Source organism: Odocoileus virginianus, chromosome 8, assembly GCF_023699985.2.
Source record: "Odocoileus virginianus isolate 20LAN1187 ecotype Illinois chromosome 8, Ovbor_1.2, whole genome shotgun sequence".
NCBI lineage: Eukaryota > Metazoa > Chordata > Mammalia > Artiodactyla > Cervidae > Odocoileus > Odocoileus virginianus.
The window spans coordinates 75,627,892-75,650,461 of record NC_069681.1 but is presented as its reverse complement, the minus strand read 5'-3'; the positions used below and the strand labels follow the sequence as shown (position 1 = coordinate 75,650,461).

Below are 22,570 nucleotides of genomic sequence, written 5' to 3'. Positions count from 1 at the left end.
CTGGGTGGCTGCCACTTCCTGTACTTGCTTGGCTGGGTCTCCAGTCTTGCGGGCAGTGGTTGCCCCATGTCCCCCCTCCCTCTCTTATTGCATCCTAGAGAGTTGTTGAATTTTCAGTCTGTTAAGCTTTGACTTACTAGAACAGAGGGGCAACTTCCAAGCTCTTTACTTGAGGAACCAGAAATCTGATGTCCCATTCTTTCCTGTAAACATATAATCACAACACATTTTAAAAGATTTAGGAACTTCCCTGGTGGTCTAGTGGTTATGACTCTGCACTTCCACTGCAGGGGGCACAGGTTCGATCCCTGGTCAGGGAACTAAGATCCCACATGCCTTGAGGTATGGCCAATAAATAAATAAAATTACTTTAAAAAATAAAAGATTAAAAAATAGCTATTTATGCAGGGTTTGGGGCTTCCCAGGTGGCTCAGTGATAAAGAATCTGCCTGCCAACTCAGCAAACTCAAGAGACATGAGTTTAATCCCTGGTCCAGGAAGATCCTCTGGAGAAGGGAATGGTGACCCACTCCAGTATTCTTGCTTGGGAAATCCCATGGACAGAGGAACCTGGTATGCTACAGTCCCTGGGGTCACAAAGAGTTAGACACAACTAAGTGAGTGGGCATGCACACACACATAAGCAGGATTTATCATACACACACACACACAGTCTTAAAGCTCTGATAAGGACACTATAGGCAACATTTTAAAGAAAAACTACTTCAGCGCTAGGACATTTCTTTTAAAACAACAATTGAGATTAATTTCCCTCAAATCCCTGATCTTCATCCCCCGATTAAAAATAAGAATAGAAGTCACAGCAATTCGTTCTGTGTACTGAGCCCTCACTGTGGTCCACTTGCTGCACTGGATGTTTCAGCCATTATTGCTATTCCTCACCAACAGCCTGCCTACAAGGAATTCTTTAATCAATTTCATAGATTAAGAAATTGAAGCTCAGAAAGGTTGGACACTTTGTCTAAGGTCACACGGTAAGTGATTTAACAGCCTGGTAATAATAATATTTTAAATCACTGTGGGAAAACCTAAACTGTCAGGGTCCTGGCAGACCATGTGGTTAGTGAAGTCCTGCTGGCTTAGTGGGCAAGTAACTTTTGCAAACACAGATAGTGTGTGTGTGTGTGTGTGTGTGCGCGCGTGTGCGCACGCCCATGTGTATGTTGGACCACGATGTCATTGTCTCGTGTTCACAGTCCTGTCCCGACACATGCTGTCCCAACCTATCTCATCAGAACCTCTAAGGTGCTTCCTATGCCCTCACTCAGCACGCCCCTCAGTATTGCATCCTCTACAGAAGGGTGCCTGCTTTTAGGTGGCATTAACGAGTCACCAGCAGATTTACAACCACTCGAATCTTTTATTAAGCTTACAGTTGTTTGGTTTTAATTTTTCACTAACCCTCTGTTTAACCATCCTAAAATCAAATTGTCTTTTCTCAACCCAAATAAGCTATTTCCTTAGATCCAAGAGCTTTCAAGCTTTGAAGATAAAAGGATGGGCTGTTTTGCAGCCCCAAACTTTCCATGACAAGTTGCTGGGACAGGAAGTGAATTTGCAATCCTTCACGTGTGGCATGGAGTTCAGGCTAGAGGGGATTTGAAAGCAGCACGCCTTCCTGCCCCAGATGGTGAGGGGCACCCCACTGCTCTGTTGTTCCCACAGGTAGAAGGGAGCTCACCCTGGGACACCAGCTCTACCTCCTGGGAATCCGGCTCCTGAGAAGCTGGACTGTGCCCAGCACCTTGAAGGGCAAGCGTAGCATCAGCTGGAAACTGGGCAACTCACATGTGTCAACAAGGCCAAACAATGAAGGGCTCATGTAGAAGAACTTGATTAAATACAATTTAATATATTAATGTTTTATCTTCTCAGTGAAACCCAAGAAGCAATCATCCCTACATTTGTCATGCTCAACAGAGCCTTACGAGAGGTGAATAAAGAACACTAAACATCATCTATTAGAAAATTGCATTTCACAATAGTGAGGAAAAGGAAAAAACATTAGCCAACAAAGGACACTCTTCTTTACCCAGATGATTTCCATGCTCCATCAACACTAATGGTTATGAGGGGAGAAAAAAGACAAAGTTAAAAGCTCTTAAAATTTAAGATATAATGGAATTGTTGCTTCTTGTGAAATTCTGTTTTAAGTTTATTTATTCCGAAGTTGGGTCAGAATGTCACCTTCAGGTTATGGCACACGGTGAACTCTAATACTGTACTCCTTAGCTAGGAGACAGAGATGTTGAGACAGTCTTTTAACCCTGAACATATTCAAGTTTTTGAGAGTTACGGAACACAAGCAAAAGTTAACCAGTTCACAGTTGAGCCATTTGAAAAAAAAAAGCCCCTTGGGCTCCACCTACCAGTTTGGCATTAACACAGGTCTGTCGGTGACAGGGGCCCGAGGGTGACGCCAGCATCACACTGCCTCCAGATGGAAACCTACTGAAGTGACACTTGGAAACTCATGGGCTTGAACTTTGCTCCGGTGACTTTCCAAGGGGCCCAGGACTTTTGGTCAGGAAGCATTCACGAATATCCAGTGAAGCTGGAGGGCTGTGTTGCCGCCTGGTGCCTGTGAAAAGCACCGAGAGCACTTCTATTCTGTTAGGAAGTGTGGCACCCAGTGCCTGATGAACCTGATTATTATGGTAATTAATATAATGATTACCCCTTGCTGAAAAGCGTTTATTCAGCTAATGACTACCTCAAACAGCTCTCGGGTGTTCTAAAGACACAACAGGTGGTCCCCAGGCAGATCGGCCCAAAGGTGGAGAGGGGGTGCTCCTGCCAGACTCTTGGGGGCCACGCCCTGCCTCCCCTGCCACTTCCGGGCTGTATGACCACATCAGGCTAACCCCCTGGGACTGGGTTTTAATAGTCTGTAACATAAGAACAATGCCCTTGCAGGTGGCTATGAGAGTTACCTGAGCTGGCAAGTGCAGAGCATTTGCTCAGTGTCTGGCACATGGTAACTTCCCCTTTCACAGGAGTCTTATTTTCTCCTCCTCCTTCTTCTTCTTCTTTTTTTAATTGCTATTTATTTATTTGGCCAGCACTGTGAGGCATCTGCGATCTTAGTTCCCTGACCAGGGATTGAACCAGTGCCCCCTGCATTGAAAGCTCGGGGGCTTAATCCCTGGACCACCAGGGAAGACCCTCCTCCTTTCTTGATTACATTTAAAATGATGTAATGTGATATTGGAAAAGACCCTGATATTGGGAAAGATAGAGGGCAGGAGGAGAAGGGTGCGACAGAGGATGAGATGGTTAGGTAGCATCACTGACTCAACGGACATGCATTTCAACAAACTCCAGGAGATGGTGAAGGACAGGAAAGCCTGGTGTGCTGCCTTGCAAGGAGTTGCAGAGTTAGACACGACTCAGTGACTGAACAGCAACAATGGTAATGTGACATAACTCCGAAAATCAGATTCTGCCCTGTCTCCAGGGTTTGTTGTTGTTGCTGTTTTAATACCTTTTCTGAATGAATTTTGCAAAATCTATCATCTTTTTCGTGTTTAGCCACTAAACTCTTTAGCTCACTGGTCAGTTAATGAATGGACAGAGATTTCCTTAAATTTCTATAACCAAAAAATCTTTCATTCGTTGCCAAGGGCTCTTTGTGCCCGGAGGGGCTCATCTTCAACGCTCAGCCAGGAAGTTGACAGGTATGTCTTAGCTATCACTTCCTGGTTGTGCAGCGCATCAAGGTCGGGGAGAGGTGAGAGCTTAGGGCCTTTTGAGGTGCTTTGAGAGCATTTCCATAGCCCTGGCATGCTGCAGTCCATGGGGTCGCAAGGAGTCGGACACGACTGGGTGACTGAACTGCAACACCCCACACAGCCCTGGGCACACTCACAGCCCTTCAGGTCCGCATGGCCTGCGAGACGCCCAGGAAAGTGTCGAAGTTTTTCAAAGCCCGTTTGGAAATTCGTTCCTCAGCCTTTCCCTTTAAGCTTTTTGGCCAGCTAATTGTTTGTCCCAACTGTTCACTGCCTCAGGCGGCCACAAAGCACCCAGCTGCAAAGTTAAACTGTTGCCTTTAATTTCTTTTTTTGACAACCACTGTCCACAACACCCAGCCCTTCCACCCAGCCCCAGGGAAAAGGCTTTTTGCATGGAATGAACACCAAGTCAGGTGAAATAAAGATGACTTCACAGGTGGACACTTGCAGGGAACTACCAAAGAGGTCAGATACTGATGGTTCCCTGGAAATGAAGCTTTAAAGGAACTCCAGCGCTATCTCCACCAGTCTGGTGGCTATCAGGTTGCTGGTGTTACTATGACTGGTTTTTCAAGGCAACCATGGAGCTGGAAGTGGAAAGACTGGAATAGAGCAAGTTAAAACCCCATAAATTTCACTGTTCTTACAAGATTTAGCCATTTGTAAGCTTCCCAGATGACTACAAGCCTTTGGATAATTTCATGAACTCAGGCAAAGTTGGTTTTGACAATTTATGATCAGTTTTTTTTGAAGATAGGATTTTTGGATCTCCTTAATACCAATTAGATTTGTGTGCTGGAAGATCACTCTGGTCCTAGTGTTTGGAATACTCTGGGGTGTCGGGAAATGCTGGAGTCAGGGAGATGAGTTGGGGGCTTTGCAGCCAACAGGGGACAGATGATGGCTACCTGCACTGAGGTATGGTCGTAGTGATAATATAACATATATGTACTGAAAGAGGAGTTTGCTATGTTCTGTGCTCTGTACTTTACAGACTTTTTTTGTACATTGTCATGCCGCTTATTTAACTTGTATGCAGAGTACATCATGAGAAATGCTGGGCTGTTAGAAGCACAAGCTGGAATCAAGATTGCTGGGAGAAATATCAATAACCTCAGATATGCAGATGACACCATCCTTATGGCAGAAAGTGAAGATGAACTAAAAAGCCTCTTGATGAAAGTGAAAGAGGAGAGTGAAAAAGTTGGCTTAAAGCTTAACATTCAGAAAACTAAGATCCTGGCATCTGGTCCCATCACGTCATGGGAAATAGATGGGAAGGCAGTGGAAACAGTGTCAGACTTTATTTTGGGGGGCTCCAAAATCACTGCAGATGGTGACTGCAGCCATGAAATTAAAGGACGCTTTCTCCTTGGAAGGAAAGTTATGATAGCATATTAAAAAGCAGAGACATTACTTTGTCAACAAAGGTCCGTCTGGTCAAGGCTATGGTTTTTCCAGTGGTCATGTATAGATGTGAGAGTTGGACTGTGAAGAAAGTTGAGTGCTGAAAAATTGATGCTTATGAACTGTGGTGTTGGAGAAGACTCTTGAGAGTCCCTTGGACTGCAAGGAGATCCAACCAGTCCATCCTAAAGGACATCAGTCCTGGGTGTTTATTGGAAGGACTGATGCTGAAGCTGAAACTCCAGTACTTTGGCCACCTCATGCGAAGAGTTGACTCACTGGAAAAGACCCTGATGCTGGGAGGGATTGGGAGCAGGAGGGGAAGGTGATGATAGAGGATGAGATGGTTGGATGGCATCACCAACTCGATGGACATGGGTTTGAGTAAACTCCGGGAGTTGGTGATGGACAGGGAGGCCTGGCATGCTGTGGTTCATGGGGTCGCAAAGAGTCAGACACGACTGAGCGACTGAACTGAACTGAACTGAACTCATGCCTATTTTGTTTATTTATTTATCTGGCTATGCTGGGTCTTAGTTGCGGCATGCAGGATCTTTAGTTGTGGCAGGTGAACTCTTAGTTATGCCATGTGGGATCTAGTTCCCTGACCAGGGATCAAATCTGAGCCCCCTGCTTTGGGGGCTCAGAGTCTTAGCCATTGGACCACCAGATAGGCCCCATCATGCCTATTTAAAAGATGATAAAACTACATTAAGAGGAGTTCAACACCTTCCCCAAGGTCACACAGCTAAAATGGGGTTAGAGCAAGTTTTTGAATCTTCATTAGTCTGACTTTAAAATCCTTGCTCATAATCAGTAGCCTCTGTGTCTAGAAGCAGATTCAGTGACTACAGTGAAAAAAAAAAAAAAATCTTCACTCAACAAGTATTTATTGACCAACTGTTAGAAATTTATATGGGAAAGTCTCCATTTGTGGTGAAATGAATTCAAGTGGGCTGCCTCTTGCCCAGGGATGTTGAGACAGGAGAGACTTCACTGTGAAAGTCAGGTTGGGCAGAGTGGAGACGCGGGAGAAGGTCCTAGGGCAGAACTTGTTCACGTCTTCCTAATCAACAGCCAAGGCCATCCGTTTTCTCAGAGATCTCCCCAGGCAGAAAATGGACATGGTTTGCTAGAGTGTGTTCGTATTCCCTGCTTGCATTAATCTTCTTTTTCTGGGGAACTTGCCCGTCTGCCAAGGAAAACACACTGCATGTCAGCATCTCCGCTGTAAATGAGAAGCTCTTTGTTCATGCTCTTCCCAGGGCCTGGCTGCTGCTCCACCAGACGGGAATCGTCTTTTCACTCAGTTGCCACATACGGCTGGCTCAACCCAAGCTCTCTTCTCTGTCACGTCTTGTTGCCGCAATCTGTGGTTACAGCTTTTAAAGACTTAATAAACGGGTGTGTTTTCTATCCCCGAGGAATGAAATGAAGATTGTCACTTGGCGTTGTTCTCCGCCATCATGTTTCTGTTGCTGTCTGTAGAAATGGAGCGGAAAATGACTGCAGCTCCTTCGTTGCCCAACTGCCCACGCCACTTCCAGTCCTTGGGAAGGAAATCCATTGTGTTTGCAAATTCTCTTCAGACATTTGGTTATTTATCTGTTGAAATCGTCCCCCATCCTTTCCTCTGACCAACTCTTGGTTCTGGGCTGGAGAAAGACACCACTTTTGCCCTCTCAATGAAAAATCAACTGCTATTGTATCCTTTCATTGTGTGCGTGCTAAGTCGCCTCCGACGTGTCTGACTCTTGTGACCCTATGGACTGGAGCTCTCCAGGTTCCTCTGTCCGTGGGATTCTGCAGGCAAGAAAACTGGAGTGGGGTGCCATGCCCTCCTTCAGGGGGTCTTCCTGACCCGGGGATCGAACCCACGGCTCTTAAGTCTCCTGCATTGGTAGGTGGGTTCCTTACCACTAGCACTACCTGGGAAGCCCAGATCTCTACATTCAGCTTTGTCACAGGATATTCATGAAATAGATATGTTTATGCCTGTATGTCATGCAACTGTATGTTATTTTCAAAAACTATGCCCGAGCTTAACTATGTACTGAACACAATGCTTACAGCACCAGGGCAAGGAAGCTGTTTTAATCCTACTTTTGCAGTTGAGGACAAAGAACTTAAATATCTTTATTTTATCTTATTTAATTTTGGCCACACTGGGTCTTCATTGCGGTGACTTCTCCCCCAGGGCAGAAATGGTAGGTCCATAGCAGCATCTCATTATAACTTTATTTATCTCACTCTTTCTAAGGATTGAATTTCACTCCAATTCATTCACAGGAGAGATTGTCAAAAGAGCAAACAGGAGTAATTCCCAACGAGGTGGGGGACGCTGCTGAGCAGGGAATTTGCCAATTATGTTAGATTGCTAGGGCCACCGTAACAAGGGGCCACAGGCTGGGTGACAGACAACAGACATTCATTTCCTCACGGCTCTGGAGGCTGAGATCCAAGATCCTGGTGTCAGCAGATCTGATTTCTCCTGTGGCTTCTCCCCTTGGCTTCTCACAAGGGCACCAGTCATATTGGACTAAGACCCAAAATGGTGATCTCAGTATCTTAATTAACCTCCTTAAAGGTCCTGCATCCAATACAGTCACATTCTGAGGTACTGGGAGTTAGGACTTCAATATAGGAATTTGGGTGAAAGTGAAAGTCGCTCAGTTGTGTCCGACTCTTTGTGACCCCATAGACTATACAGTCCATGGGATTCTCCCAGCCAGAATACTGGAGTGGGTAGCTGTTCCCTTCTCCAGGGAATCTTCCCAACCCAGGGATCGAATCTATGTCTCCCGAATTGTAGGTGGATTCTTTACCAGCTGAGCCACAAGGGAAGCCCAAGAATACTGGAGTGGGCAACCTATCCCTTCTCCAATGGATCTTCCCGACCCAGGAGTTGAACCGCGGTCTCCTGCATTGCAGGTGGGTTCTTTACCAACTGAGCTATCAGGGGAAGCACAGGAATTTGGGTGGTGGGGGTGGGGGGGGGGGGGGGACACAGTTTAGCCTGGTTTCGATCCCTGGGTTGGGAAGATCCCCTGGAGGAGGGCATGGCCACCCACTCCAGTATTCTTGCCTGGAGAATCCCATGGACAGAGGAGTCCATGGAGTCGCAAAGAGTCAGATATTATTGAGCAACTAAGCACTGCACACTTTAGCCCAGAACACTGATGCTGTATATCCTCCTCCCTGGTCTCAGAGACAGAGCTCCTCTCTTGGAGCTGTTGACATCCTTGGCTTCCCAAGAGAAGGAAGGATCATGTGTCCATATCCAGGTGATTCAAGCCCTTTTGGGGGAGATTCTGTGAGGGGCCTTCCACAAGAAGGTGCAAAGATCTTTGGCCTTCTGGATTTCTAATTTTATGGAGGAGAAGGAACCAGTGAGGTGGCCTGACTTGTTGGGAGCTAAGATGCAGGGTTTCCTGGGGTCTCTGAGGCAGGGCATCACTGCTTCCAGGGAGGTCTGCTGCCTCTGGTCCCCTCAGTAGAAAGATGGCAGCTTTGTTCATTCCATGTCCTCTAGGGGGAGCTTGTGAGAAGGGCCCGCAGAACTCTACAAAAAGCAAGTAACAGTGATCTTTAAGAGAAACATTGTTTTTAAGGCAAAGGACCTTCTGGGAAACTGAATCTCCAGGTGACTCCATGTGAGGTGGTGGAAAGTGCCTGATCCATGATCAGAACATCTGGTTTATGTCCTGGCTTTACAGGAACCGTTTGTACGGCCCTAGGAAAGTCACTTCTGTCTAGAGAACTCAGATTATCAATAAGATGAAACTGTTTCAAAGTTTTTTGATGGAACAATTTCTCAGAGTCCACATGGTGGAAACCTCCGTCAGAAACCCAGTGCATAAAATAGACCAAGAGGGAGCTGGACTGGTTGAAGACAGAGACAGGGCCCCACTCCCTCTGAACACCTTCCCAAACCTGCTCTTCTCGGGACCCTCGGGGTCCTGCACAGTTTGAGAATCTCTGTAGGCCTCAACATCACCATATTTCTTACCAGGAGATGGCCCTCTTACCTTGCTTCTAAACTGCATTATCTGGAGGAAAAGTTAGCATTAATCGAACTAGTTTGTGGACTTGTTGAAGAAAAATGCCTGGAGAATTCAGCTGCTGTAGAAACCTTCAGTCCACATACCTTCTTTGACCTTGGTTTAGGACAAGGTGCCACCTGAATCCATGGCCAGACACCCTCCTCACCCTCCCTGTCTGCCTCCTGAGGAATTCGATCCTGAACCAGCATGAAACATGTGGATTCTCACCTCCCCCAGACACTCTGGTGAGACCTTTAAATTAACGAAGCATAAGATACTTGTGGCTGATTCACGTTGATGTATGGCAGAAAACAAACACAACATTGTAAAGTAATTACCCTACAATTAAAATAGATATAAATTTTAAAAAACCCAAAGCACTGGGAAACAGAACAATTAGGGAAAAAAACATAAATGAGGAATAACTCAAATAGAGATGCTCACTTCCAATATGGTGGACTAGCTTATATCATATCAACCCCCACCTTGAGATAACTAAGGATCCAACCCGCCTCTCTTGAGGCTAGAAAAACCAGATAAAATATTTTTTACAAACTTTTTTGAAGGTATCAGAGTGCTCCCGGGGGTGCTGGGATTTGAGGGGCCAAAATCAAGAAGATGAGGGTATTACAGAGAGGGTAGCCTTCCCGTCCCCTTCCCCACAAGGCATTTGCCAATTTCTATGTGCCAGATGAGGGGCTGAGGAATTGGTTAGAACTTTCAGTCTACTGAAAAGAGACTGCAGAAACAAACATTTGGGTTTGGGTTCTGCCAAGAAGCAGAGGGGGCTTAGGAAATGCTCCAGGCCTTTGGGTGGGGCAACAGAGGGGTTACTGCCGGCCACAAGGGTGAACCAGGAATGGGCCAGCCTTCACAGACTGAAACCAGCTTTGAATCAGCTCATCCAGGACGGATTAAGATAATCTACCCCTGGCCGAAGTGCCTACTCGAAGCAAAAGTAAATCTCTAGAGTCAGGCAGATAACGTCATATAAAAGCTCAGATTATCTCTATAATTTTATATGCAGCCTTTCCAGTTTTCAAAACAGGCAGACAAATAGGTCTGAGATCCAGGTGAAGAAATGGCTGGGATGCCATTCCAGGATTGCTATAGTTCTGTGTTTCTGTGTGTGTGAAGTTTCCTTAGTAGGACAGCTGTTTGCAAACAAGTTCCCCCATCACCGCCCCCACCTCCGCTGTGATGCTAATAATGACAGAAGCTGAGGGCCATGCAGGCCATGTGTACACTCTCTCGTTGGCTCCGAACAACAGCCCTAGGATGTCAGTGTTGTTTCTTCCATTTTACAGATGAGAAAACAAGCTAGAGGATTTGACCTAAATCGAGCTGACTGTGGACCACAAGGGGGCATGGACTGGGACTAGAGCATGGAATGGATCACCGCCCAGAGCAGACAGGAGTGGGTGACAGTGAGATCCCCTGGTGGGAACGGACCGGCTAGTTACACCTCCAAGTTAACAGGAGGCCGAGACGGAAGACTCGGCGATTCCCTTCTTGGTCCCATAGCCTGTGAGGAGGTGTGTAGGCAGAGGGGCAAAGGCAGAGGATGCAGCCAGGCGCTGAGGAGGAGGGAGACCTGGGCAGTGGGTCTGCGGACTCAAAGGCCCCGAGGTCAGTGTGGGCTTGGCTGCTTCAGGAAGGCCTGGGTGAGTGGAACGTAGGGACAGGGGCGCGTGGTGAAAGCCAAGATTTGTGAGGGTCCTGCAGGAGCTGGTGTAGGCTCTAGAACAATCCAACATGGGGCTAACTATTTACAGATGTGGAGTCAGACCGCCTGGGTCCAATTCTGGGCTCTGCCTCTCATGGGTGTGCAATTTGGGGCAAGAACTCTAACATCTCTGGACCTCAGTTTCCTGATCTATAAAATGGAACTTAATGATAATAGAGCTGGTCCATAGTGGGGACCAGGTGAGGGGCGTGTGTATAGCGCTTAGAAGTGTCCGCTGAGAGGTCAGCCTAGTGCCGCTTGGGCCTGGAAACCCGGAGTGTGAGAGAGAGCATGCATTTTGGAGAAGTTTCTGTGACTTGCCCGAGGCCACATAGGGTGGGGGACAGGGTCGGGATTCCATCCAGGGCATCCTGACAAGCAAGGCCTGTCCTTTCCACTGCAGAAGCTGGTTTCCAGGGATCTCGGATCTTCTGGTCAGAAGGACTAGGAAGAGTGCCTTGGGTGGGGGGGTCGTCTGCCTCCAGGCAGGAGGAGCTCCACCTTGGAGACTGGATAGGGGTCTGGAGGCTAAGAGGTTGCCCGCACAGCCAGGAGAGGAGACTGGGCCTGCTCTTTCTTTTCCAGACCACAGAGAACTCACTGTCCCAAACAGCACGCCAGGCTTTGTACAGCGCTCTCACAGCTCTGCTGGGATCAGCAACCTGCTTCCTCCAACAGCTCGGGGTCAGAGGCATCAAAGGAGCGCTGCTCCCCTGTTGGCACCAAGGTTACCTGGGTTGAAGGCACAAAGAGACCAGAAACCCCGGGGCAGGACCAGGTCCACGCAGGCTCTGAGCATCCTTCAGACCTCTCCGGGGCCAGGAGCCTGTGTGTGGAGAAGCCCCTAACCCAGCTTTCTGTTCATGAAACCAGCCGTGACCTTCGACATTCACTTGGATTTCACACCGCCGAGCTCCACAGCCTCAACTTCATCAGGCTCTTTCATCCGGACGCGGGGCCCCTCGGTGGCTGCCCGCCTGCTGTGGTACCCGAGCTCAGGTTGTCATGACAATCTTCTTCACGAGGAGCCACTTCTGGAGAGGGAACAGGAAAGAAACAGGGGGAACATTGCTTATTAACGTCAGGCCTGGTGGGTCTCAGGATTTCAGAGCTGTTAATACATGTCACGATGGTCTCTCATGAGAAACCAGGGCATCGGTGCCTCTCCTAATGGGGTCCTGGGAGCTTGGCTGCTAGGCGGCAGCCAAGCAGGGCCTCTGAAGCCCACCAGACATGGCTAATCACAGGCCTGACGGTGATGGTAGCTGAATGACAGCCTCAAAGTCAGGTTTCCTGTGGCATGATCCCTTGGAGATACGGGGTAACTGTTCAGACCTCCTAGGCCATGACACACTTCTGGGGGCTGGTCAGAGCTGCCCTAACAATAAGCCCATTCCCGCACCTCTGCCACTGGCTGTCTGGTGTATCCAGGATGTCCACTGATCCTTGCAAACAATCTGAAAAACAAGAAGTCAACAGCCCATTTCACAGACCGCTCACTGATGGGGGACCCCCCCCACCCCTGCAGGCAGACCTCAGCGTGTCCTACAGAAGAGCCTGACCCCAGCCCCTATTTGGGACCTTCAAGATGAAAATCACAAACTGAGTAAGGTTTATATTTTTCCGTGTTTTTTTTTTTCTCATCATTAAGTAAATGCAAGTTCATTGTGGTAAATCTGAAGAAAAAAAAATGCAGAAATGTCAAAAATCATCCACAATCCTACTGCCTGGATTTAATCCCAATACTGAAGAAGGAAGGATCAGATTTATAATTGCTTTGTCCTTGTCCACCCAGGTTGGCAATGGATGTGATCAGGGCGGGGTCGGGGTGGGTGGTTCTGGAGGTGGCCTGAGGGCTGGTCTGGGCACAGTTGTGCCTTAACGACCCTTCCTGTGGCCAGCAGAACCATGCTGGGAAAGTGGAAATAACCACCAGTGGAGCAATGACAGAAGTCACAGATACTCATGATGGTTTTCGAGTCCTGATCCTTCAAACAACAACGCTGCTTCAGCATCCCCCATGGGCCTTCACTATTATGGGTGCTTGGGACACAGCCATAAAATAAGCAGAGATCCCAGCTCCTAAGTAGCTTTTATGGGTGTGTGTGGTGGTGGTGGGGGGGTTGGCAGAGGAGGGGAGGGCAGTAAATAACACACGAAAGTAAACAGTATGCCAAGTCGCTTCAGTTGATGTGGCCCCATGAACTAACTGTAGCCCACCAGGCTCCTCTATCCATGGGATTCTCCAGGTAAGAGTACTGGAGCAGATTGCCATTTCCTTCTCCAGGGGATCTTCCCGACCTAGGGAAGAGGCTTCTGCATTGGCAGGAGCGGTTTCTCTACCACTAGCGCCACCTGGGAAGCCCAAATAGTATGTCAGGAGGCCAGAAGTGCTGCGTTACGGAGGAAGTGGACAGTAGGATTACAGGGACGGGAATGCAGGGGCCGGGTGACAGTACTCATGGACTCAAGGACAGTGGGGGGGGCCTCCTGCCGACGAGGGGGAGTCCGGAGAATGACCACCTGTCCCAGGTCTCCTGTGCCTGAAGGGGCGTGGGGGTTTCAGAGCTAAAAACAGGAGAGTCCTGACACAGGGGAAGAGGAGGTGGGGTCTGGGAGCCGGCCAGGCAGACGCGGGGGACACTTGCTCCAGGAGACAGCTGGACCGAGACTCTCAACCAGGAGCGATTCTGTACCCCGGGGACACCTGGCATTTTTTGGTCACCAAAGCTGGGGGTGCGGGAGGCTACCACATCTAACGGGCAGAGGCCAGGGAACACTGCTGAGCTTTCCACAAGACACAGGACAACACTCACCCCCCACCCCAACACACACACACAACAAAGAATTAGGTACCTGGCCCCAAATGTCCAGAGAGCCACAGCTGAGACATCCTGGGCTGGATTCTTGGTCCTGAGTCCCTCCTGAAACTTCATTTGCCTTATGCTTCCGTTCCTATTCCCGGGGGAGGAATATTCCTCTAACCACATCTCAAGACAAAGACCTTGTCCCTCTTCTTTTCCAGAAGTACCCACCCCCCCATCACTGCTTCAGCACAGGGATGGGACACACCAGCCCTGAGAGGCCAGCAAGGCCTTCTCAGCTGGACGCTGGGCCCTGTGGCCGGGCCTCTGCCTCGTCACTGTCAGACCATCTTCCTGTCCTCCCTAAGAGGTCACCTCCGAGTCATCTTCCAGAAACAGGTGGCTTTGCTGCAGCCTCAGGTAGGAGCCAAATCTGCCTTTGTGACAGGCCTGCCTCACACAGCAGGAAGTGGTGAGACGGCTGGCAGGCTCTGTCTTTGGGGTCCAGCTCTTTGAGAGAAAGTATATTGTTTGCCCTTTAGCTACCCTGGGGATCTGAGAAGTGAGGATATCTTCCTAACTCTCTAGAAAATCACTGGGACCAAGTCTCCCTGGGGCTTCCCAGGTGGTGCTAGTGGTGAAGAATCCACCTGCCAGTGCAGGAGATGCAAGAGATGTGGGTTGGATTCCTGGGTCGGGAAGATCCTCTGGAGAAGGAAATGGCAACCCACTCTAGTATTCTTGACTGGAGAAACCCACGGACAGAGGAACCTGGCGAGCTACAGTCCATGGGGTTGCAAAGAGTCAGACATGACTGAGCGCACACACACACACAAGAAGGATTAGAAAATATTCAGGTTGCAAATGTCACATTCCCTGGGGGACTTAATATAAGTTCTGTGAGGGCTGAGACCTTTCTAATATTCACCAATGAAGCTTGGGCTTCCATGTCTGCCCAGCCCATCATAGAGGTTGCTACACTCTTGTATATATGAGTGTTATCAGCAAACCTGGCAACCAGGCCAACTCCCTCCAGCCTCCTAACGGGTCCAGTGAAGGATCCTTCTGGAATAGGGGGAGCCCAGACCCATGTCCCCTTTCAGGAGTCCCCTTTCTCCATCATGTCTGGGTCATCAGGGCTGAGCACAGAGCCGATGCTCGGTAAATGCGGGTTGGTCGATCAAACGAGTGAATGAGTGGGTGACGTGGCTTCAGTCAAGCTCTGCTCAGGACCCGCAGTCAAGGGCCATTCACGACGGGCAGGCACACAGCTCTTCACTTGGGCTTGGGAGGTCAGGGGCTCTAGGCTCCTGTGTATCCTGGGCCAATCTTCTCACACACGAAACACCTCGCCAGCTGATGGCTCCCTGCCCCCTCGTCTCTTTCCACTGCCAGGCTAGAAACTGCCACTGGTGATGAACGCAGGATGGTACGGTTGGCAGGTGGGTCCCGGGTGAGCATGGCCCTGGCGCCTCTGAGCATCAGGCTTTTGCTTCCTGTGCATTTGGGACCGAGTGTTTGGAGAGCATCCACCACTTAGCAGAGCAGAGCTGCGGGATTGACGGGCCCGTCCCCGTGCCAGCCGTGCCTTCCTGCCCAAAACGTATGGTGCGTGTCCAAGGGCTCTCAAGGCACCAGAAGCTGTGCCAAGTTGCGATAATTAAGCAGTGAGACCCAAGTGAATGGGTTTGCTGTTGTCTGCATGTCAGCCAGATGCCTGGGGTGTGAACTGTGGCCCAGCACACCGCTCTCCGCATTGCTCTGAACACCATCGGTTTGGAACTCCGAAACAGTGATGAATCAATGGCAGCCTGACAACAGTGATGTGACGCTCGCTCCAAGGGCCCCCGCATATCACCGCCCTCACCCTGACAGCATCCCGGGGCAGGGGGCACTTGGCCTGGCCTCTGCCCTCTTCTGTCTGGACAGAGAGCCTGGCTCCCTGCTCCAGGCCCTGTCCCTCAGTCGCCCCTGTGCTTTGTGAGGACCTCTGAGTGCTGGGCCTGGGTTCTTCTTAGACATCACCTGTTTCACGTTTCCTAACAGCTCTCGGCAGGGCCTGCCTTCCCTGGTGGCTCAGTGGTAAAGAATCCGCCTGCCAATGAAGGAGACCCTGGTTCGATTCCTGGGTCAGGAAGATCCCCTGGGGAAGGAAATGGCAACCCACTCTAGTATTCTTGCCTGGAGAATTCCCATGGACAGAGGAACCTGGAGGGCTGTAGTCCATGAGCTCGCAAAGAGTCAGACATGACTGAGCACCTAAACAACAATGATAATAACTCTCTGCATTAGGGTCTTAGGGTTCTCATTTTCCACATGAGAAAAGCCACATAGGAAGTCACAGGAAGCCAGGTGGCTTGACACAGAAGTCTGCGCCCTCAGCCGTCAGAACCCACTGCCTTTTTCAAACAAACAAAAGTGGTCATAATAACTTTGTTTGCATTCCCTTCCCTCAGCTCTTGTATAAAAGGACCATGAGGTGGGTGACTTACAGCAGAAACGTACGCTCTTCTGGAGACCACAGGTCCAAGACCAAGGTGTTGGCAGGGCTATGCTCACTCAGGGACTCTGGGGGACAATCTGTCCTGGGCCTTTTGCTCAGCTTCTGAGCTTGCCAGAAGTCCTGGGTGTCCCTTGGCCAACCCTCCATCTTCATGTGACATTGTCCATGTGCGTGTCTGTCTTCACAAGGTCATCTTCTCAGAAGGACACAAGTCATATCAGATTACTCCTATGACCATGTCGTGATTTAACTAATTACTTTTCTAACAATCCTATTTCCAAATAAGGTCACATTCAGAATTGCTGGGGATTAGGACTTGAACGTATCTATTTTGGGGGGACATAATTCTTTCCATAACAGGTGCTGTAAGTGCTTTTATTTGACCTTGAATATAAAACAAAGGGAAAATAACTTTGACTTATAGCTGGGTGGGTTGAACAGCATCCTCTTCCTACCAAAAAAACAAAAAAACCCTGTTTGTTTACCAGGTTGTCTTTCAAAATACGGTGACTTATCAGGTATCAGTTTGAAGAGAAGAAAGGGATGGCACACCAAGACCCATCAGGGGAGGAATCAGGGCAGAGACAGGAGGACAGACTGTGGGTGACTTACATTCATCTTATTAAGGAGTAATGAACATTTTTGCTTTGCAGTCCATCCCCAAAGCCTTCTCCCTGGGTTTCCCAGATGGTGCTTGTGATAAAGAACTCAATGCAGGAGACAAAAGAGATGTGGGTTTGATCCCTGGGTCGGGAAGATCCCCTGGAGGAGGGAATGGCAGCCCACTCCAGTGTTCTTGCCTGGAGAATCCCATGGACTGAGGAGCCTGGTGGGCTATGGTCCATAGGGTCGCAGAGTCAGACATGACTGAAGGGACTTAGCATACATACACATCTTTCTGGAGCTAGAAGAAATGGGAAATGCCAAAAGAAAGGCATGTTGCAGAGAGCTGTTAAGAGGAGCCATGGTGCAGATTACGGGTGGTATGGGTTTCAGATCCCCGAGGGGGTGCTGAGAAATATGTATAGAAATATGTATCAGTGCCCAGGCCCACCCCAGACCAATGAAAGACAAGCCTTGGGGCTGAGACCATACTCATCTAAAGCAGTCTGGCTGATTTCTCTTTTCAGGGCTGTGGTGTCCCATGCGGGCCCTAGGGCTATCACTCTCGTCTAAAGGCAGGGAAGAGGCAGTGACAGGTGCGGTGGGAAGAGCTGGTCATGTCATCACCTGTGCTGAGCCTTCTGGGTGCTTTCTGTTTATCCGGGGCCAGCCAAGGTGGTCCTTTCTAGTATGCTCCCTTTCTTAGCCCTATTTCTTCTGGTCTTTGGGGTGAAATGGAATTTTTGAGAAAGTCATTTTGGTGAGGCTGTTTTGGAGGGCTGTTCTATACCAGGAAGACTCATAACAAAATCTAAAAACAGACTTTTTTATTACCAAGAGGTTGGTCCAGCAGAACTTCCTGACCTTCAGCCCGTCTCTGAGACACAAGCACCCTGTTTTCCAGCAGGTGGTGGGGTTGGCATGGCAGGAGTTACAGGCGGGGCTGAGGCAAGAGGACAGAGTATCTGTTTCCTTTGTTACTTGGTGATAGAAATAGCTGAAAGCTTAATTTCTGCCCATATCAAAATGATATGCGTCAAACCAAGAGGAAAGCAAGTATGTCGGAATGTCCCCGGTGAAAAAATGACTGTGTTGAATTGTCACAAACCTTCCTGGGGGAGTCTGTGTCCGCAGCATGGGAAACCACATGGTCTGTGCTGATGGGGGCGAGTTTTGAGAGCTGGGTCTGGGCTTGGGACCCACAGTCAGCTGAGAGCAGAGGCTGGTTGGCAGGAGTCTTTGTAAATGAGGTGAAGATGCTCAGGAAGCAGATGTAGGTCAAGGTCAGCCTTTGTGGCTCTGAGGCTGTGCATCTGTTAGTGGTCTCCCCATCACACCCAGCAGCTCCTTCGATGACAAATGCCTTGTCGCTGTTTAGTCGTTCAGTCGTGTCCGACTCTGCGGCCCCACGGACTGTAGCCATCCAGGCTCCTCTATCCATGGGCTCACGGAAGTCAGGAAATCAGACAAGAATACTGGAGTAGGTTGCCATTTCTTTCTCTACAAATGCTTTGTAACTTTGCTTTATTCTCCTAAAATTAAATCTATAGACTTTTAAAAAATCCATAAATTACTTTAAAGAGAAACTAGAGGGAAAGTAACTTATAACTAAATATTACACTTAACATATTGTAAACGCTCAGTCATGTCTCTCAGAAGATGAAAGAAGAACCCCGGAAGCTGGCACGCAGACATAAATCCCTCTGAATGTGGCACCAGACAAAGGCTGAATTTTTCCAATGGCAACAATGAAGGGAGCTGTCATGGTTGACATATTTCTGAAATTGGGAACAAGCCTTGGTACAGTTATGAAAAAAAAAACTTGATCATTGCACGCTTGAAAATTTCAATGTATATTTAAGTAGTTCAAAAAATACCACGTGTAGTTTTTGGTAAATTATGTCAAAAGGAGTTAATTTCTAAGCTTCAGTTCAGTTCAGTCACTCAGTCATGTCCAACTCTTTGCAACCCCATGGACTGCAGCACGCCAGGCCTCCCTGTCCATCACTAACTCCCAGAGCTTGTTCAAACTCATATCCTTTGAGTCGGTGATACCATCCAACCATCTCATCCTCTGTTGTCCCCTTCTCCTCTTGCCTTCAATCTTTCCCAGCATCAGGGTCTTTTTCAGCGTAGATAATTATAAACCTCAATACCCCCTGGGAACTTGCAGAAACTCTTTGTGGTGTGGGACTATTGGTCACATTTCAGGATGTCTAGCATCATTGGTCTGTAAACGCCAGTCACATCCTCCCCGCCCCCATCCTTGTAACCACAAAAATGCCCGCCCACCCCCCTGCAAATGATAGCCACATTCTGGTCAATGGAAAGTAAGCAGAAGGGGTGGCTACAGCTTCCAGGAAGTGCCTTTCAAAAGAGGGACTGTCCCCTTCTCGCTTTTCTGTCCCTGTTGCTGAACTAGAGATGCAATACCCAAGGAGACCTTGGCAGCCGAAGCACATAGAGCAGAGCTGCAAGATGGAAGTGGCTGGGCCCCTCAAGGCCCCTGTAACTGCCCAGAACTCGCCAACTCCATCCTCCGTGGGGACGTGAGAGAGACAAACACTGTCTTGTTCAGGCCACTGAGCTTTGGGGTCTTTTACTTACTCACAGTTGAGGCTGTGTGTGCTCAGCCGTGTTTGACTCTTTGTGACCCCGTGGACTGTAGCCCGCCAGGTTCCTCTGTCCATGGGATTCTCCAGGCAAGAATACAGGAGTGGATTGTCATTCCCTTCTCCAGGAGATCTTCCTGACCCAGGAATCAAACTTGGGTCTACCTACATTGCACGTGGATTCTTTACCAAGTGAGCCACCAGGGGTTGAGACCAGTTCAGTTCAGTTCAGTCACTCAGTCGTGTCCAACTCTTTGTGACCCTATGGACTGCAGCACACCAGCCTCCCCTGTCCATCACAAACCCCCGGAGCTTGCTCAAACTCATGTTCATCGAGTTGGTGATGCCATCCAACCATCTCATCCTCTGTCATCCCCTTCTCCTCCTGCCTTCAATCTTTCCCAGCATCAGGGTCTTTTCCAGGGGTTGAGACTAATGTTTACTAATACAGGGTCTCAGTTTAAACAGCATTCAACCTAGGGTCTAATCCTACCAGGAGAATGACCCTGCAGGAGGGTCTGAGTTTCCTTCCTGGCAATAAGTTCTTTTCTGTTAGTTATTTTTGGCTGTGCTGGGCCTCCTTTGTGGCACACGGGCTCTTTGTTGCTGTGCAAGGGCTTAGTCGTGGTGCATGGGCTTCTCATTGCGGTGGGTTCTCTGGTTGCGAAGCACGGGCTCTAGGCTTCAGTAGTTGTGACGCTCAGGCTTAGTTGCCCTACGACATGTGGGATTAGTTCCCTGACCAGGGAGCCAACCATGTTCCCTGTATTGGAAGGCGGATTCCTAACCGCTGGACTGCCAGAGAAGTCCCAATAGGGCAATAGGAGCTTCCTGTGCTAATGGGGGTCAGTGCCCTTTGCAGACCCAGCAAGGGCCTGTGCCCTTGACTATTGGTGGTAGCCTCAGGACGACTGCCTTTGTACCACCAGAGCTTCGGCAATCACAGAGTCAGAGCGGGGTGGAGAAGGGACAGGGTGGACCTGCAGGCTCATGGTGAGCGCAATCACAGGGCTTCGGAGACCCTGGAAGTGTCAGTGAATCAGTGGATTGGAGCCAGGTCCTGCAAAACACTAGGCAAGGGAAACACCCGCAGCCCATCGACATGGCCTGCGGAAGGTGGGCTACAGGAGAATGCTGGCACGGGGGTGGGGATGGGGGGACTTCTGCAAGGCGACACCTCAGAGGGTGCACGACCAGGCTCAGCCTCCCTTCAGACCATAGACCTAAAAACAGCACGGCGTCCCCAGGCTGCTCTCGGCCTGAAGATTGTGTCTGTTTAGCTGGAATCAAGATTGCCAAGAGAAATATCAATAACCTCAGATATGCAGATGACACCACCCTTATGGCAGAAAGTGAAGAAGAACTAAAGAGCCTCTTGATGAAAGAGGAGAGTGAAAAAGTTGGCTTAAAGCTCAACATTCAGAAAACTGAGATCATGGCATCTGATCCCATCACTTCATGGCAAATAGATGGGGAAACAGTGGAAACAGTGCCTGACTTTATTTTGGGGGCTCCAAAATCACTGCAGATGGTGACTGCAGCCATGAAATTAAAAGACACTAACTCCTTGGAAGGAAAGTTATGACCAACCTAGACAGCATATTAAAAAGCAGAGACATTACTTCGTCAACAAAGGCCTGTCTAGTCAAGGCTATGGATGTGAGAGTTGGACTATAAAGAAAGCTGAGCATCGAAGAATTGATGCTTTTGAACTGTGGTGTTGGAGAAGACTCTTAAGAGTCCCTTGGACTGCAAGGAGATTCAACCAGTCCATCCTAAAGGAGATCAGTCCTGGGTGTTCATGGGAAGGACTGATGTTGAAGCTGAAACTCCAATATTTTGGCCACCTGATGCAAAGAGGTGGCCTGACTCATTTGAAACGACCCTGATGTTTGGCAAGATTGAAGGCAGGAGGAGAAGGGAACGACAGAGGATGAGATGGTTGGATGGCATCACCGACTCAATGGACATGAGTTTGGGTAAACTCCGGGAGTTGGTGATGGACAGGGAGGCCTGGTGTGCTGCGGTTCATGGGGTCGCAAAGGGTCGGACACGACTGAGCGACTGAACTGAACTGAATCAAAGGCTCTGCTTGCCTGAAGCATCGTTTTCCCTTCCTGGGTGCACAGACCTCGGGGGCAGTGGGACCCCGCCGTCCTGGGGGTGGGGGCAGGAGGGTTTAATGACTCATGGAGACACAGACTTGGCAACTTCCTTTGTTTCCCTGTGAAGAACAAGACACCCCACGTGGAAACGGCCAGTGTTTTATGAATGGAGGCTCTAGAAGATCATCAGAACATCTGATGTTCTCAGCCTGGGGGACTTACAGGAACCCTGAAACTGAATTCAAGGGCAAGATTTCAAAAGAAGGAAACGGGCAGGGGCAGAGGGGAGTGAGCTTTGCAAGCAGGCTGGCTTGGGTAGCACCTTGGTGGCTCCGTGTCAAGGGCGGCGGGGCTGCACGGGGCTGTCTTGGAGCAGGTTGGGGGACTTTTCAGGAAACCACTGGCTCCACCTCAGGACTCTGGCTGGGTGATTTCAAGATTAACCTGCATCTGGGCTGATGCAGAAACCTGTGGATTCCCCTGCAGAAACAGTCAGCTGGGGTTTCAGACCACAGAAATCTATTTTCATAGCTAGAAAAAAAAAAAAAACCTGTTCTTACAGAGTTGATATTCCTCTCCCAGTCCTTCCTTTCCACCCTCCCAGAGCCCAAGAGAGCACCCAGTCTCTCGGGGAGTAGTCCCTTGGAAGGTTATACACTAGCCTTTCTGAGCCTGTGGAGGTTAACCCTAGTGAGGAGTGCTTTCTGCCCCTTTGGAAATGCCTTTTCTTTGAGGTAAAACATCCAGGAGCTGCTTGCAGGTTGCCTGGGATACCAATGGCTTAACAACCCCGATGAGTATAACACGGTGATAAAAGGAAAATGGACCCTGGAGATGCCCTCTGAGCTGGGCAGGAGATTCAACCCTCACGCTGCTCAGCCTCGTGCTGGGTGGGAGGGTGTGACTGAGACCAGGCCAGGCTGGGAGTTTCAGTGCCCTGAGTGCAGTCAGGACACTGGTGAGGGCAGTGATGGACTTCCGTATCTTTTATAATTCCAAGGATCCTCAAAAC

At 49.2% G+C, this 22,570-nt stretch overlaps 1 long non-coding RNA gene and 1 other non-coding gene across 2 annotated transcripts; one reads left to right on the top strand and one right to left on the bottom strand.

The window, feature by feature from the left end:
- Positions 1 to 247: 247 nt before the first annotated feature.
- TRNAG-UCC (transfer RNA glycine (anticodon UCC)) lies at positions 248 to 320 on the top strand. Its single transcript has one exon. It is a non-coding gene; the product is annotated as a tRNA-Gly (tRNA).
- Positions 321 to 6,035: 5,715 nt separating this feature from the next.
- LOC139036355 (uncharacterized) lies at positions 6,036 to 14,537 on the bottom strand. Its single transcript, XR_011489111.1, has 3 exons — positions 13,788 to 14,537; positions 12,334 to 12,388; positions 6,036 to 11,965 (listed from the first exon to the last, which is right to left on the bottom strand). It is a non-coding gene; the product is annotated as an uncharacterized lncRNA (long non-coding RNA).
- Positions 14,538 to 22,570: the final 8,033 nt, after the last annotated feature.